General features: G+C 44.3%; 1 protein-coding gene across 1 annotated transcript in view; it reads left to right on the forward strand.

Moving 5' to 3' along the window:
* The window catches only part of LOC308576551 (craniofacial development protein 2-like), a gene marked incomplete at its 3' end in the record, with an annotated part of 32,259 nt that continues 14,634 nt past the window's right edge, over positions 1-17,625 (forward strand). The window contains exon 1 of the mRNA XM_081175957.1: positions 1-113. The remainder of the gene's footprint in view (positions 114-17,625) is intronic.

The raw sequence follows: 17,625 nt of genomic DNA on the forward strand, positions 1-17,625 counted from the left end.
ATTCAAAAGCATCAATTCTTTGGCGATCAGCCTTCTTGATGGTCCAGCTCTTACTTCCATACATCACTACTGGGAAGACCATGGCTTTAACTATACGGACCTTTGTTGGCAAGGTGATGTCTCTGCTTTTTAAGATGCTGTCTAGGTTTGTCATTGCTTTTCTCCCAAGGAGCAGGCATCTGTTAATTTTGTGACTGCTGTCACCATCTGCAGTGATCATGGAGCCCAAGAAAGTAAAATCTCTCACTGGGTTACACTGATATATTTCAGGATGGCAGCTTCACATACAGTGGTACCTCTAGTTAAGAACTTAATTCATTCTGAAGGGCCATTCTTAACCTGAAACTGTTCTTAACCTGAGGTACCGCTTTAGCTAATGTGGCCTCCCGCTGCTGCCGCATGATTTCTGTTCTCGGCTTGAAGCAAAGTTCTTAACCTGAGGTACTATTTCTGGGTTAGCAGAGCCTGTAACCTGATGCGTCTGTAACCCGAGGTACCACTGTACAAGGAGGCATCTGCTGCAGGTCAAGGTACCGCAGGAATTCTCAATTCTTCCTTATTTACAAGTATTTACATGTAACTTCCTTAGTTACAAGTTGTTGCTTAATAGAATCTTTGTGAAGATAAGCGAAAGAGTCGCCGTTGACTCTGCCCAGGCTGCGCAGTATTCTTTTCATACAGCTGTTGCTTTGCTAGCTTGCTATGCAGTGTCAAAGCCACAGCAGCACAGCCTACCACATTATTGGCACCATGGCAACATTTCTGAACCACCTGCTGCTCAGTTGCTTCCCCATTCAGACTGCCAATGGACACCCAGTGGGGAATAATCTGCTGACTGGTTCTGCTCTGGAAATACAGTAATTATGAAGTTGCTAGTTATTAAGAGATCATGAGAAATGAATGCCAATTCTACATTAAAACATCACACACACACACACACACACACACACACACACACACACACACACATATATATATATATATATATATATATATATATATATATATCACAACTAACATGCTTGTTTATTCTTAAATGATTTAGGCTACAACCCTAGAAATACATACCTGGGAGTAAGTCCAAGGTGAGAACTGGGCTCTGAAATTTATGCTACGTATGTATTGTTGTATTTATTATGTATTAATACATATGTTGTATGTATTAAAAAGCAGAGACATCACCTTGCCAACAAAGGTCCATATAGTAAAAGCTCTGGTTTTCCCAGTAGTGATGTATGGAAGTGAGAGCTGGACCATCAAGAAGGCTGATCGCCAAAGAATTGATGCTTTTGAATTCTGGTGCTGGAGGAGACTCTTGAGAGTCCCATGGACTGCAAGAAGATCCAACCTCTCCATTCTGAAGGAAATCAGCCCTGAGTGCTCACTGGAAGGACAGATCCTGAAGCTGAGACTCAAGACTTTGGCCGCTTCATGAGAAGAGAAGACTCCCTGGAAAATACCCTGATGTTGGGAAAGATGGAGGGCACAAGGAGAAGGGGATGACAGAGGACGAGATGGTGGGACAGTGTTCTCATAGCTACCAGCATGAGTTTGACCCAACTGCGGGAGGCAGTGGAAGACAGGAGTGCCTGGCGTGCTCTGCTCCATGGGGTCACAAAGAGTTGGACACGATTAAATGACTAAACAACAACAAATGTATTGTTGTTGTCACCTGTCTATCTCGGGAGACAAGGGAGGAGTGCGTCTTTGAGGTTGGAATCAAATTGTTGGGAAGTTACAGTGCCTGCTGTGGCTGTAGAGACAGATAGAGGAGAGACAGCTGGGGCAGATGAAGGCATTTGTGCTGCTGCAGCTGCACCATGGCATTTCTTCTCTCTGCACTCTTCCCGGCGGTCATTCCTCTTCTTGGTCACTGCTAGGGATGCACAACCTGACTATCTGTCTCCAGGCACCGCGGTCATCTGCAAGGAATTCCTACACTGCAGGGTTGATGTTATCAACTTTCATGTTATGTTTGTAGGCATCTTTGTAACGCAGAGTTGGTCTGCTAAAGGAATCTGGTGCCTGAAGCCAGTTCTTTGCAGAGCACATCCCAAGGGGATCCAGCCATCTTCCATTCTGTGGACATGGATCAAGCCAGTGTAAACATTGCTCAGACAGGAGTGCAAACATGTTGGAATGTAGGCTTGAGAGATGCCCCAAAAGTCCGATTTGGCAAATCTCCCCTGGAAAGGCTAATGTTTGATGCAACCGGTCTGGGAAAATTAATGAGCAAATGCCTAGATTTGATTTCATCAGAACTGAGAGAAGATGGCGTCTGCCAGCAGCGAAATGACTTTTGGATTGACTCGGCATAAACACCAGTGTGTGAGGATATACTGCAACAATAGGCTTACAAGCTGTAACAATAGGAGAGTCAAGCATACAAAATTCACACAGAAGGACATCATTGCTTACTTCAACTCGCCTGTGGAAACAGCTCAGAGGCCATGAAAGAAGGAAGGTTAACAACAGGAAGATTTAAAGGAATTATTGGAAACTCAAGACAGTAGAGATATAAGATGATCAGAGCCCTACCCCCCCGAACTTGAAGTATGGGAAGTCCCAATAAAAATTTATAATTTGGCAGTATATTTGGACTATATGATATGTATTTGTATAATTTGGAATATTTAATGTGATTTGATTGGATTGTTAAAATGAAAAATTTAATAAAAATTAATATTTTTTTTTAAAAAGAGAGATGCCCAAAATTGTCCTGATACTCATGATTGCCATGCATATGTGGATATGAAGTATATAAACAGAACTGGAGGTGGTACTGAAAGGTACTTAGATAACTGGCAACATAAATACCATATTTTTCACTCCATAAGACACACCTGTCCATAAGACGCACCTAGTTTTTAAAGGAGGAAAACACGGAAAAAAATTATTCTGAATCAAATGCTGTACTAAACTATTTAAAGCAGCAAAGCAGGCGACTCCTGTCCGCTTTGCTGCTTTAAAGTGAGCCGCGGAGGAGGGACGGACGGGAGCCATGTCTCCCCTTCCTTCCCTCCTCTGTGGCTCACTTTAAAGCAGCAAAGTGGACAGGAGCCATTCACACGCCCCTCCTCCGTGCAGCATTCGCTTCATAAGACGCACAGACATTTCCCCTTACTTTTCAGGAGGAAAAAAGTGTGTCTTATGGAGTGAAAAATACGGTACTTCTACCAAAAGAGCAGCATGTTTTTTTGTGGGAGGGGAATTAATCTGAAGGCGTGAGGGATTCAGGAAAAGGCAAATGATAAAACAGTCTCTTGAGAACTGTCAGTCTGGGCATGGGAAATAGTTTGAGACCTTGTGGTCCCCATTGTTGGTTTTAGTCACATCGTCATAAGTTGTCCCATTAATGTCTTGTTTAACTTGGCCCTCAAATGGATGTTTCTTTTCTAATATGACTGTGTTACTCACACCTTTCTTCACCATGGTGACTGTTGCCGATGTCATATTTTTGTGTTTTGAAAAAGCAACACCGAAAGGAGGCAAAATTTCCTTTATTGCGAAGATCAGCAGGAAACATTGGGTTATAGAAAACTAAGCCATACTCAAAGCAGGGGAGTCCTAGCGAGGCCCCTCCAGATTGGGAGGGGGTGGGGCTCAGCCCCATCCCTGCATATATTTGGTGCGGGGGCTGGGAGAGTCCTGAGCTGTCCTCAGCCCCATAGAGTTGGCATCTACGCTCAGGAGTCTTGCTGAGGATCTTTCTCAAATGCTTTTTGAAAGTTCAAGTACAGTGGTACTTCGGGTTAAGTACTTAATTCGTTCCGGAGGTCTGTTCTTAACCTGAAACTGTTCTTAACCTGAAGCACCACTTTAGCTAATGGGGCCTCCCGCTGCTGCCGTGCCGCCGGAGCACGATTTCTGTTCTCATCCTGAAGCAAAATTCTTAACCCAAGGTACTATTTCTGGGTTAGCGGAGTCTGTAACCTGAAGCTATGTAACCTGAAGCGTATATAACCTGAGGTACCACTGTACTAACAAGTTTCTACTGGATCACCGTTATCCACATGCTTAATGATATTCTCAAAGAACTTTAAAAGGTTAATGAGAACCTTTCGAGAGTGCAAAATATATATATATATATAATTGTGCTAATAAATTTTGGATAGATCTTGGGCAAGCTGCAATTAACAAAAAGGAAAAATGTTTTGGGGACCTTGTAGGGCAGTAACCTTGGCAAATGAAACCGCTTATGGAGGGTCAAATTCCAATGATGAAATGTGTTTCACATTTTGAAAATATGTGCTGTTGTGATACATGAAGTAGTAAATAGGGCATTTGAGATGTTTCCAGATTGGCCACTTGTTAATGAGGCAGAAGTAAAATGCCTTCCTAAGAGACTTATCTCACAAAACCCCAGGGACAACCAGTGTGGTGTACTGGCCAGAAAGCTAGACTAGAACCTAGGAGACCAGGGTTCAAATCTCTACTTAGCCATGAAACTCAGCTGGTGACCTTGGGCCAGTCACCGTTCTCAGACCAAGGGCTTTTCCAGGCATGATCTGTACTTTAAACCTCATGTCTCTACAAAAAAACCGCTCTTTAAAACTGATTTGGAGCAAATGGCCATTTGAGTTTTCCACAAAAATTTGACTTATCCCCTTTAAAGGGGCAATTTGAGTTTTCTCCTTTAAAGAGTGGGTTTTCATGGAGAAAGCTCCAGAGTGCAAAAAAAAAAAAAAAAAAAAGGCACCAAGACATTGAGGGTTTTTTTTTGGGGGGGGAATACATTTTATTAGGGTTTATAGAGAAAAATGTAAAACTTAATATCAAATTTCTTTTTTTGCCATTTTCTATAAACAAGGATTATCTTCACTCCTCAAATCCAAATGTCACTATTTCTTTTTCCTGCAAAAAGTCCATGAAAGACTTCCAATGACTTTTCTCTGATTAAACATGTCAGCTTCGCCATCTCAGCTAAGTCCATTAGTTGTAACAGCCATTCTTCCATTGTTGGCAGTAATGGCTCCTTCCATCTTTGTGCATATAAAAGTCTTGCTGCCACAATCACATATCACAACAAAGTTCCATAGACCCGAGACACTGAGTTTTAAAGTGGAGACCATACCTGAATAGAGAGGAGGAAAGTTCAGTGTGGATGAGCCCTTTATTAGACTTCCTAGCTCAACAGGTACCCTAGAATCAGAAAACGTGTTGCTATAAATCAGTTGCCAACAAAGGTCCGTATAGTAAAAGCTATGGTTTCCCCAGTAGTGATGTATGGAAGTGAGAGCTGGACCATCAAGAAGGCTGATCGCCGAATAATTGATGCTTTTGAATTACGGTGCTGGAGGAGACTCTTGAGAGTCCCATGGACTGCAAGAAGATCAAACCTCTCCATTCTGAAGGAAATCAGCCCTGAGTGCTCACTGGAAGAACAGATCTTGAAGCTGAGGCTCCAAGACTTTGGCCACCTCATGAGAAGAGAAGACTCCCTGGAAAAGACCCTGATGTTGGGAAAGATGGAGGGCACAAGGAGAAGGGGACGACAGAGGATGAGACGGTGGGACAGTGTTCTCGAAGCTACCAGCATGAGTTTGACCAAACTGCGGGAGGCAGTGGAAGACAGGAGTGTCTGGCGTGCTCTGGTCCAGGGGGTCATGAAGAGTCGGACACAACTAAACGACTAAACAACAACAACAAACAGGAATGATGGGGCTATCAAAATACACAAGTGAAAATCTGGAGGAGAAATTGAGGGGGATGTGAAACTAGCTTCCTCTCTATTTCAAAACCAGCTGGTGGTAATATTTAGCTAAATATATACCATTTCCAAATATCCAAAGCACTCCACATGCATTTATTGAATGACTAAGTGCCTCACAGGGTTGTTGTCTGCCAGGTCTGCATCAGGACCCTCATGTTGTAGGAGGAGGGACTGAATCTGAGAGAGGGAGTTGTTTGCTTCAGAGAAGCTAAGTGAGTTCAGAGCCAAGGCAAGATTCAAAGCTCCAGCAATGTGCTGATTTATAGCCTCCACTGCACCAGTTGACGCTTCTTACAGTGGGCAGTTCAATAGGCCGTGTGTTGAGTTAGATGGAAGAGTGAACAGTCTGCCTGGGGATGGCTTTCTGCCATGAAATGGCTATCTGTATTTTACCTGAGGGTTCCCTCTGGCCATTATTAGGGATATATAAAGAGAAGCTGAGCATCTGGTTCTGACACTGACAGATTCACACGCTGTTTCAAGCTAAAATGCCCAAATGTTACAAAGATAAACCATATGGAAATCTCCAACGTTCGGGGCCATTAATGGGTTTTTTTAAGGCAACTGTGATTGATGGAGCAGCTCTCACAAGTCCAACATCAATGAAAATGCAACTTGATCTTTTGAACTTAAGAGATTTTTCTTGTTTTTTGCTTCTTTCTTTTTTTAAAGTCACATAAAAACGATTTTTGTTCAGACAAAAGCTGTCTGGAATGCACGGCCTTGTCATACACATTTTAGTCGAAATCTTTCCTTCCCTGCTTTCTTCCTAGGCAGACAATCAAGCTTCTTTTAAAGTTTTTGGATCTTTAATTCTCACCGGAACCCAAGTACCTGTGGTTTCTTATGGTATAGCGACATCCTACAGTCTGAATTGGGAATATATGTACTGCAGCTTCTGTGCCCTGGTTCACAAGGGATACAATTCTGGCTTTCTGTCTGGGGAAAATGGAGCACAGTTGCAGCTCAGTTCCACACCGGTTGACCCTCACAGAGGGAATCTTTGCCATGAGTATTCTGTTTAAAAAGAAGTTGCAGAAGAACCAGAAATAGTTGCATGCGAATGGGGTGCACTAGTAAAGTGCAGAGCATTTCAGACCCTTCAAGTACCCTATTTTCCAGTGAGAGTTCCAGATTTACAGAAGCCATCCGGGTTTCTGTAAATGACACCTGTCCATTTATTCCTAAATTTCCTGCAACAACCAATTCCTGATCCAGGAGAGGGCCTCTCCAGACCCTCCAACATTCTCTGATGGAAATAGGGATTTCCTATTCTAATTATTCTAATTATTCTGATTCTTATTCTTCTTATTATTTTTACCCCACCCATCTAACTAGGTTGCCATTATATAAAAACATACTAAAACACTAAACATTAAAAAAAACTTCTCTATACAGGGCTGCCTTCAGATGTCTTCTAAAGCTTGTAGTGTAACTTATCTCCTTGACTGGGGGGGGGGTCACATAACTCCATACCCTCCAACATTTCTCTTATGAAAATAGGTTTGTCCTAAGGAAAAGCACCAGTAGTGATGTATGGAAGTGAAAGCTGGACCATAAAGAAGGCTGATCGCCGAAGAATTGATGCTTTTGAATTGTGGTGCTGGAGGAGACTCTTGAGAGTTCCATGGACTGCAAGAAGATCCAACCTCTCCATTCTGAAGGAAATCAGCCCTGAGTGCTCACTGGAAGGACAGATCCTGAAGCTGAGGCTCCAAGACTTTGGCCGCCTCATGAGAAGAGAAGACTCCCTGGAAAAGACCCTGATGTTGGGGAAGATGGAGGGCACAAGGAGAAGGGGACGACAGAGGACGAGATGGTGGGACAGTGTTTTCGAAGCTACCAGCATGAGTTTGACCAAACTGCGGGAGGCAGTGGAAGACAGGAGTGCCTGGTGTGCTCTGGTCCATGGGGTCAGAAAGAGTCGGACACGACTAAATGGCTAAACAACAACAACAAGGAAAAGCAGGACATTCTGGGATCAAATCAGAAACCTGTAAATCCAGGACTGTCCCTGGAAAATAGGGACGCTTGGAGGGTCTGCCTCTCTTCTTATTCCTTGACTGGTAAACTTTCTGGGGAGCCTTTGGTACTTTGAAAGCCTTTTGAAAGTTCAAGCGCAGCATGTCAACCAGGTCACCTCTATCTATATGCTTGCTGACACTCTCAAAGAACTTGAATATGTTTGTGAGACACGACTTGCCCTTGCAGGAATGACTATGGCAAGGCGGCGGGGGGTGGAGGGCAGGGAATATGACAGAGAACTTCGACAGACTTGAGATGGATGCTGGCAGTTTCCTCTCTGGGAGCTGCCGTTCTGCTGCCCGCTCCAAGAGCTGCTCTTGCAAATGCACACATGGGTGAGTTGGCGAGGCCACCAGCCCTCTCTCGCCAGCTGCTTTCCCTAGCTGAGAAGTATGCATTCAATTAGAGGACTTTAATTAAAATTCTTTTTCTGGAGCATCCTGTTTCCAGTCCCTGCTGTAAATTCAAGATGACATTCTCGGGTCTAACAGGTGGATGAGATTATTCTGAAAGCCACCAGATGAGGGGAAATGGAAGCAGATCCGGAGGTACAGCTACAGGAACGTAGAGACAGGGTAATGGGCAGAAGGGATGGGTATGTGTGTGTGTGAGGAAGGGACGTTGTTCGTGCTTTCTAAATAGTCCCCAACAGCTATATAGCGTGCATTTTCCACAATTCTCCTTTCAGAGCAAAGAGAGTTTTGAGAATACCCCCCCCCCATGATTTTCTAGAACATAAGAAGATCTCTATTGGATTGGGCCGGGGATCCATCAGTTCAGCAGGGAGTGGCCAGAGACTCCTACTGAGATGGCAAACAGGGAATGAAGAAAGCAGTACAGTCATACTTTGGCTCCCAAACAACTTGGTACTCGGGACATTTTGGCTCCCAAACGCCACAAACCCAAAGTGAGTGTTCCGGTTTGTGAATGTTCTTTGGAACCCAAATGTCCGAAGGGGCTTCCGTGGCTTCCGATTGGCTGCAGGAGCTTCCTGCAGCCAATCAGAAGCCGTGCTTCGGTTTCCGAAACATTTTGGTAGTCAACTGTTATTTGTGGGGCATAGGAATTTGTTCGTTCCTCCCCCCTTCAAAGTATAGTCCGACCCCCACATGGTCTGAGGGACAGTGGACCGGCCCACGGCTGAAAAAGGTTGCTGACCCCTGGGTTGGAGGGAGGGGGGGGAGAAAAAGGGGGGGGAGTAATGATCTTTCATTCTTTGGCATAGTGTAGGATAGGTTCTTTATTTGTCTATTTTAGGGGTCAGCAAACTTTTTCAGCAGTCCATTGTCCCTCAGATGTTGTGGGGGGCCGGACTATATTTTGGGAAAAAGAAAGAAGAAAGAACAAATTCCTATGCCCCACAAATAACCCTGAGATGCATTTTAAATAAAAGCACACATTCTACTCATGTAAAAAGACGCTGATTCCTGGACTGTCCATGGGCCGGATTTAGATGGCGATTGGGCTGGATCCGGCCCCCGGGCCTTAGTTTGCCTACCCATGGACTCTATTTGCTCATTTTTGTTGGCAGTGTGGGAGGTTGAGAGCCCAGAGCATGGCTGGTTGCATTCAGTTCTCTGCATCGAGTTTTGTGGGAGAGGGTGGGGTGAGGGTTGTCGAATTAGCTATGCCGATTTGTATGCTGTCGGGGGGTTATGTTGTATGATTTAAGGCTTGTAGTTGTTTAGTCGTTTAGTTGTGTCCGACTCTTTGTGACCCCCTGGACCAGAGCACGCCAGGCACTCCTGTCTTCCACTGACTCCCGCAGTTTGGTCAGACTCATGTTTGTAGCTTTGAGAACACTGTCCCACCACCTCGTCCTCTGTCGTCCCCTTCTCCTTGTGCCCTCCATCTTTCCCAACATCAGGGTCTTTTCCAGGGAGTCTTCTCTTCTCATGAGGTGGCCAAAGTCTTGGAGCCTTAGCTTCACGGTGTGCTGAGGGCCGCAACAGCCCCATATCCTTTAAAAAGACCCTAATCCTTTAAAAAGCCACAGCGCCAGGGAACATCATCACCATACTGTGCGGCAGAAAATTACCCGTTCATTATGCCTTGGGTGAACAAGCAGTTCCTTTTGTCTGTTTTCATCTCACACGTATTTCATACATCTAAGGCACACCTGTGCGTAATCAGGCGCTCCAGCCAACCTTTGCTACCTAATGTGAGTGCCATAGGTAGTGGCAGAGTGAGCCCTGTGGTTACTTAAAGGAAGAGATTTTCCTGTATTATCCTCAGCCAGTGTAAACACAGTTTCCCAAGGGCTCACTCCTGGCTTTTGGAAGAAGAAGCACCCACTTCCCAGCACCCATTTCTGGCTCACATCACCCTTTCTTTCGTGGAAGACTTTGATCGTGGGGAGCACCCTCTAAACGCCCTTTAAACGCCCTCTCTGCTGCTCTCTCTCCAGCCGAGATAATAAATACTGTACCAAAACTATCCACAATTGGAATGGATGCTCTGTGGCCGGCTGGAGGATGCACCGGAAATTGGCTGCTCCTGCTAGGCTACCCCACACATCAGATGTAGTGATCAGGTGGGATTGCTATGAGGAATTATAACAAATATAGAGTAAGCCATCTGTGTCAGCAATGAAAGCATTGCGTTGACTGGGTTTAAACTATTTTGATATGATTCTTGATCAATCTATACATCTGCATCCCTGTTCCATTTCTCTTTCTTGACCAGTCACGTACACTGCCAGTTGCTTCGCCAGGCAGGCATCCTGGGTCATCAAAGACAGTGGGCATTTTCTTTGATGTAGCTTTTCTGATATGTTAATCTTAGGATGTTAATCTTAGGGCCAGGAAACAGGTCTCACATAAAGGTGATAATGATCGCTGTCCTCCTGGCCATCCTCCTTATCATGTGTATTGATTGTTTATGACCTCCGGGGTTGCTGAATGCACCCTTTTGTAGTTTTCAATCATTTACCCCAAAAGTATGGATGCTTAACTAGTGTTTGTAGTTTAACTTTCTCCCCACGTGGGTTTGTTGAAATGCTCAGAAGAAATCTGATTGGTTCTTACGAACACTCTGTAAAAAGCTCTTTTGTGAATAAAACGACCTGGGCCAGGGGCTGGAGGCAGAGATTATTATACGCACCCTTCCCAGAGTCTTGCTGGTTCAAGCCTCTGTGTGTATTCTTATTAATCAGAGTTCAATCCTTCCTTTACTTTGGGAACGCCTCAATCAGCTTTTAGGCAGGGAGACTGAACAGACTAAACAAAGCCCTGCTGCACCTCCAATCTCTTCTCCGCCCTCGCTGACGTCCTCTTCAGGCTCCAGGGAGGGGCTCCTCATGAGATCTCCCCAGCTCTCTTCTTCCATTTCCTGGTATGCATTAAATAATTTAATTATTTGCCAGTGATGCATGTATACATCATTGCTCACAAGTCGATTGTGCACAAGTGGGCGGGGGGAATGCCTGTCCTTTAAAAAAAAAAAAAAAATGAATATCATTAAGGTTTATAGAGAAAAATACAAAATTGAATATCTCTCCCAGTTTTTTAAACCAAAGCAAAACTTATCTAGATACAATAGAAACGCAAAAGGGGATGGAGGGAGAGAAAGAAGAAATAGAGAAATAAAAAGAACTATAAAAAGAGTTTAAAAAAAGAGGTTAAAAGAGAAAGATAGAAAAATACGATTCAGAAAGTAAAGAACTTCTGATTCTTCATCTGTCTGCTGTATAAAAACAATACTCACTTCATCAAACTTGACAAAGCCACTTTCTAAAAGCAAACATAATCTTCAGTCCTCAAATCCAAATATCATTATTTCTTTTTCTTTCTTTTTTACGCAAAATGTTTATGAGAGGCTTCCAACCTGTTATGTACTGAGTTGAATAGGATCCAAAATGCAGCAGTCTGATTGGTCCTAGAACAATGCAGCAGTATGATTGGTCCGCAGGAGCCACCCAATCCAGCTCCAGGTGGAAGTGAGTCCGCAACCTGATTGGCCTACAGGAGAATCCCGGAATTAGCCAATCACGTGCAGCCCATTGTGTAAATAATGTATATAAAGCAGATATTGTGGGGGAACTTCCATTCCTCCTCACCACTATGAGCTTAATATAAAAAGCATGAAATCCACTCTCGACTCCGAGTATATTTCACATCATGACTTTTCTCCGATTAAACATGTCAGTTTCACCTGTACAGTGGTGCCTCGCAAGACGAAATTAATTCATTCCGCGAGTTTTTTCGTCTAGCGAATTTTTCGTCTTGCGAAGCACGGTGTCGGAAACGTTTTGGAAAAGCTTCAAAAATCACCAAAAACCTCAAAAAAGGCTACCACACCGCGTTCTATGAGTTGCTCCTCGAAGTCATGTCGCAACTGTATTAACGGTGTTAAGAAAAAGGAAACAAACTTGCAAAAAACGCAAGACCTTTTCGTCTTGCGAAGCAGCTCAAAAACCGCAAAACCCTTTCGTCTAGCGAGTTTTTTGTCTTGCAAGGCATTCATCTTGCGGGGCACCACTGTACTTTTATAGATGTGAATTCATTGTCGATACCGCCGTGGTATTTTTCTTAATATTGGTGGCATGGAAATTTTAGCAAATAAAGATTTTGACTGAAGCGTGTAAGAAACTGAAAACTAAGGAGTCTGGTGGAATCTGAAATTTGGACGGATCCCCATGGGGATCTGCACCTCTGTTTCAGAGGACAGTGTGACTATAAATCCTCTGAAGGGGGTGCAAAGCCATTGACACTATTTATTTCCTGTCTCTGCGACAGATCATCAGTAGCCAGGGTGGCCGACTGCAGGAGAGCAAGCATGACAGTCTGGCTGGTCAGACGCGCCTCATGTCAGCAGCCCCGTTAAAAGATGAGAGGATAAGATGCTCAACTTTCATTCCAAGTCGAGCGGCCTATTTGCAAATATAATGGTGGAAGTCAAGTTAAGAGCCATTCCTTTTAAGGCTTAATCTTCTGAAATGGAAGAGCCTGAATTCCTCAGCTTGCAAAAAACAAAACACTGTTTTCATTGGGCTAGAGGTCATAAAAGACAGAGAGGCTACCTGAAATGACCGTTGCTTCAAGCACCCCCCCTTCCCCTGTAATCATTAATATTTCTGCTAAGACCTTTTCCATGACAATTTTCTCCTTGAGAAACTGCAAAGCCCTGCATCTCGTTTGTAGCGGTCTGGCAGGCAGCCTTGGCTAAAACCTGCAGAGGAAAACAACGACAGCTGTTGCCATGGTGAAACCGATAAGGATTCCAGACATGATAATACATTGCGTGCCGTTGGCAGAGCAATCCTACGGTCGAATTTCCATGGGTGGAAACTGTCGGGGGGAGGGGGGAAGGCAAGAGAATATGCTGTAGTTATGTCTGTGGAACACCTGCTGCATTCAAACCATGAAGGTGAGGGAACATGGAAAAAGCGTGGCAGGACAGAGAGGCAGCAATCTTAATTTTATCCTGTTTTGTCCCAGGAATGTTACTCCCACTAGGTTCTGTCCTAGTACAGTTCCTCTTCACATCTGTGGGCATGCTGGAGGTGAAGAAGAAGAAGAGGAGGAAGAAGAAGAAGAAGAGGAGGAGTAGTAGTAGTTTGGATTTGATATCCCGCTTTTTCACTACCCGAAAGTCTCAAAGCGGCTCACATTCTCCTTTCCCTTCCTCCCCCACAACAAACACTCTGTGAGGTGAGTGGGGCTGAGAGACTTCAGAGAAGTGTGACTGGCCCAAGGTCACCCAGCAGCTGCAGGTGGAGGAGCGGAGACGCAAACCCGGTTCCCCAGATTACAAGTCCACTGCTCTTAACCACTACACCACACTGGCTCTCTTAAGATTTGGCCTTGATCTACACTGAACTCTCTAACATTATTTCCCCCTATTAGAAGGATATTAGATCTGTCGTTCTAAAACGACAGTGCACACTTGTTAATTAAAACCTTTTTTATCTTGGTTTTTTTCGTCAAATGTAAGTAACACCCGGCCACACCGTTTTCTGAAACGCTGTTTGTTACGCTACTCCTGGTCACTGGTTGCTCTGCTCCACCCTTGGGTGCCACATTTTAATTTTCCCTCCCTCCCATCATGTCCTTTATTATCTGCCCCTTGAATATCATGGGTGTGTGTGTGTGTGTGAGAGAGAGAGAGAGAGAGAGAGAGAGAAAGAGTCTGAATGCAGTAAAAAAAGCCAAAACACTACATAGGGACATATGAGCAGTGTTTCACCAATATAGCAGCAGATAATGATTGGCCCTGTGGGTTAAACCACAGAGCCTAGAACTTGCCAATCAGAAGGTTGGTGGTTCGAATCCCCGCGATGGGGTGAGCTCCCGTTGCTCGGTCCCTGCTCCTGCCAACCTAGCAGTTCGAAAGCATGTCAAAGTGCAAGTAGATAAATAGGTACCACTCTGGCGGGAAGGAAAATGCCATTTCCGTGTGCTGCTCTGGTTCGCCAGAAGCGGCTTAGTCATGCTGGCCGCATGACCCGGAAGCTGTTCGCCGGCTCCCTTGGCCAGTAAAGCGAGATGAGCGCCGCAACCCCAGAGTCGGCCACAACTGGACCTAATGGTCAGGAGTCCCTTTACCCTTTAAGGATTAAAAATTAAGCGATAAAAAGACAAGGTAATAACACATTATGAATGTAAAAAGAAGGAAGTCGTGTGTCCATCGACTCTATCAAAACCATTCCTTAAGCCTTCGTTAATGTTAAAAACCATGAGTGTAGATCTGCCCCTGGAGTAGATTCTGTACCCACATCTCTACGCTGTTTGGGGGATCGAGTGGATTAGCTGGCAAGGGCTTTCCAATGTGCCCAGATGCTTTTCTGTGGGAGTCTTTGGCAAAAGTAAGAGTACCGCAGTTCTGACGGCATCAGGAGTTTTGTGCCTCATGCTGACGCCCTTCGGCAGACTAACCAGTGAGTACCAGATTGTACTTCAACGATATAAAAGAATTTGAAAATAGACAAGGCCATATACCCATTTAAACACGGAGGCATTTTGATTGCTTGTTTGTTTCATAAGATTTATACACTGCTTGATTCGTTGGCTTACGAAGAGATAAAAGATCGAGGAAAATCCACAGCCGTACTTTTTAAAACACACAAAAGTTAAAACACTAAAACAGATTAAAATTACCTCAACTTTCTAAGCATCCAGGTAGTCATGTCTAAGCAAGAATGTTTTTTGCAGGTGCTGAAAAGAGTACAGGGAAGGCGTCTGCTTGGTCTCAATAGGCAGGGAGTTCCAAGTTCAGGTGCTGCCACAGTAAAGCCTCAAATTCCTAAAAATGTGAAATGCGTATTATGCGGCCCCTGTAGTAGTGCCAATTCTGCCAATCAAAGTGGTTGAGTGGGTACATTTCCTCTAGAAATTGTGTTTCGCTCATACAGGGAGATCTCCTTGCTTCTTTTCTGTTTTCCAAATAAAGCCATGTATGAGAAATCCCTCCTTGCACAGGAATTACCGTATTTTTTGCTCTATAAGACTCACTTTTCCCCTCCTAAAAAGCAAGGGGAAATGTGTGTGCGTCTTATGGAGAGGATGCAGGCTGCGCAGCTATCCCAGAAGCCAGAACAGCAAGAGGGATTGCTGCTTTCACTGTGCAGCGATCCCTCTTGCTGTTCTGGCCTCTGAGATTCAGAATATTTTTTTTCTTGTTTTCCTCCTCGTCTTGTGGTCTGGTGCGTCTTATAGAGCGAAAAATACGGTATTCCTTTCTTCCTATTGAATCCTGCCAAAACAGTAACTTGAATTTGTGAGCTGAAATGGGCTGTGGTTGAAAACCCATTAACACATCTAAATATGAATGGAAGAAATGGCACGATCGATTTAATTGCAAATCGAGGTGCAATGTTTTACCTTCTTAGCTGCATCCAGGTGCTATAAAGGGATTAACTGGACTAAGGTTTCTTGAAACCAGTTCTGAAGCACCTGCCCTCTCCAGCTCTCAGCTCAGAACTCATCTCTTGATCCTGGTTCTTTTCAGAGCAAAAAAAAATAGGGGGGGGGGGAATAAAGTGATTTAGGAAGAGCAAAGACCCTGGAACAGATGCACCAGCGGGAGATGTGACAAAATGTCATGTGGAATGTGCCTGTAGGCTGGGAATTTGGCCCTGAACACGGTGGATCAGTCCCGAGGATGGCATGTTCCCCAAGGGCAGGGCATGCTTTGGTGACAGCTGTGATTTTTATGGTCCAGCTTCGATGACAGTTTGGGAGGGGCGGGGGTCAGTTCAGCTCTTTTCTGACAGGAATTAGGTTTGTCATCAGATGCTAAAACCCGTCTGATTTATGGCATCGGCCCGTTCTGTTTTATCACGTTAACTCCTAGGTATTCTCTCTCCCTGTTCCCCGTGGAAGGAAAGGTGTGAGGTTTAAGATGCTGACATGATAGACCACCAAGGCAAGGCAAGGGATAGGTCAGAGAGAACGTAACAACTGCGAATACAAAAACATCTACCAACCGCTTGCCCTCCATGTGGAGAGAAAATCTATCCCAGCAGCCATTCATCCTTGCTCATTCCTCGACAACTCTTTTGGAGGGAAGTCACAACGATAGAAATAAGGAAAATATATAGATACGTATAGGGGTGTGTGTGTGTGTGTGTGTGTGTGTGTGTGTGTTGAATTGTAAAGAATGATAAAATGTGTAACTGAATGTAATATTGCAAAATAAAACAATAAAATGTGAAAAAGGAAGAAAAACAACAACTCTTCTTTCTTTCTTTCTTTCTTTCTTTCTTTCTTTCTTTCTTTCTTTCTTTCTTTCTTTCTTGTTTTAGTTAGTTTTTATTAAAGATTTTGTGTGTGTGATACAAACCAAATAAATAAGCAAGGAAAAGGTACATATAGCATCTCCACTTCCAATTCAAGGATTCTTTTTCACAGTTCATTTACATTCGGTATGAGGAACTATTGAAATAATAATCCCCCCATAGCTAATTTACCCAGTGCTATTTTTCTAGGGGGGAAAGGTGCCGGAACTCACCATGAATGCCTCCCTTCAGGAGTGCCAACTTGAAAAAAATAATTGGAGTGGAGTTCAGGTAAGCCCAGCCCCACATAATCAGCCAGTGTGGTGTAGTGGTTAAGAGCGATAGTCACGTAATCTGGGAAACCGGGTTCGTGTCTCCGCTCCTCCACATGCAGCTGCTGGGTGACCTTGGGCCAGTCACACTTCTCTGAAGTCTCTCAGCCCCACTCACCTCACAGAGTGTTTGTTGTGGGGGAGGAAGGGAAAGGAGAATGTTAGCCGCTTTGAGACTCCTGAAGGGGAGTGAAAGGCGGGCTATCAAATCCAAACTCTTCTTCTTCTTCTTCTTCTTCTTCAATCACATGATGCAGTGACACCATTTGAATTGGAATGTCCATCAACTTTGTGGGGGGCCTGCCCCCTCAAATATTTTATTGTGGGGGCCGAAGCCCTGAAAACCCCTAGGAGTTGGTTCCTAGGTCTCCCTTGTTCTCTTATAAGGGTGATGGTACTCACCTGAGAGATGCCAGAACTGAGTTCCAGTGAGTTCCAGCTGAAAAAGCCCTAAATTTACATATTCCAAACTCTCCCAATCTGGATTCCCCCAACTCCACTCCATAAGTGGCAGAAAACATGACATTCATTTATTTTCTCACACAACAAGGCACGGATAAACTCCAAATTCTTGCCTCTCCCCTACTCAGAAGATGGGTAATTCGTAACATAGAACTACACTACATCGCCAACCAAGTGCACCATGTAATCCCATATATCCTAGAAGATGAAATGAAACAATGGGTGCACATGGAGATCGATAAAATCCCCACTACAGCCTAGCCATTCCTCCAAAACAAACTAAGGAAAATTCCCACAACCCTAAACAGGTTCACACAATGGAAGGAAAAATTAGGAAAACTGGCCCCAACCCCATCCTCCCTGATTCCCCTGTAACA

The sequence above is a fragment of the Podarcis bocagei genome (assembly GCF_964188305.1).
Source record: "Podarcis bocagei genome assembly, chromosome: 17".
In the NCBI taxonomy this organism is placed as follows: Eukaryota; Metazoa; Chordata; class Lepidosauria; order Squamata; family Lacertidae; genus Podarcis; species Podarcis bocagei.